Here is a 1108-nt window from a genome sequence, read left to right as displayed (position 1 = left end):
AATACATGGGCGCTCCGTCCACTACAATGTAATTCCCTCACAATATCTGCCCCCGCGTGGCCGCGCGATGCTACTGCTGCCCCGTTGGGAATGAATGGGCCTTTCGGAGGCCATAAATACAGCGCCGCTGCATGGATTTTGGCGGTACTGCGGCTGTCGTTGAAAATACATGGACCCGTCTGAATGAATGGGCCTTTCGGATTCCATAAACCCAGCGCCGCTGCATGGATTTTGGCGGTACTGCGGCTGTCGCTGAAAATACATGGACCCGTCTGAATGAATGGGCCTTTCGGAGGCCATAAACTCAGCGCCGCTGCATGGATTTTGGCGGTACTGCGGCTGTCGCTGAAAATACATGGACCCGTCTGAATGAATGGACAAAATATAAATCAGACACTACAGAACACAAGCATAATCCAAGATTACAAAATCATCTCAGCCTTTAAAAGAAACAAAAACCTGAAAGACTACTTAGTAAAAAGTAAATTACCAGAAATCAACATAACACAAACGCAGGGCCCCACATTCTACAAACAAGCCACCACAGTTAGGAACACCGTCACCAACACAAACTACCTAATTAAACAAACAATCACACCTGCTACGGAAAACTGAAAATACATGGACCCGTCTGAATGTATGGGCCTTTCGGAGGCCATAAACTCAGCCAGCGCCGGGCCAGTGTTTGGGGTATTGTGCCCGCCACTAGTGGCTGAATACATAATAATAATAATAATAATAATAATTCCCTTGTATTGTCATTCTGTGTAACAATGTACACAGAACGAAATGTCGATTGCACTGGGCTAGTGTTGAGGGAACGTCGGGCCCTCAAGTTCGGTGGCTTGGAGCGGATTTTTGAGGTACTGCACTCCCATTGGAAATGCATGGGCGCTCCGTCCACTACCATGTAATTCCCTCACAATATCTGCCCCTGCGTGGCCGCGGGATGCTACTGCAGCCCCGTTGGTAATGAATGGGCCTTTCGGAGGCCATAAATACAGCGCCGCTGCATGGATTTTGGCGGTACTGCTGCTGTCGCTGAAAATACATGGACCCGTCTGAATGAATGGGCCTTTCGGAGGCCATAAACTCAGCGCCTCTGCAT

This window comes from Urocampus carinirostris, unplaced genomic scaffold, assembly GCF_059441175.1.
Source record: "Urocampus carinirostris isolate Australia breed hairy pipefish unplaced genomic scaffold, RoL_Ucar_1.0 HiC_scaffold_259, whole genome shotgun sequence".
Lineage (NCBI taxonomy): Eukaryota > Metazoa > Chordata > Actinopteri > Syngnathiformes > Syngnathidae > Urocampus > Urocampus carinirostris.
Note: the sequence above shows the minus strand (reverse complement) of the source record.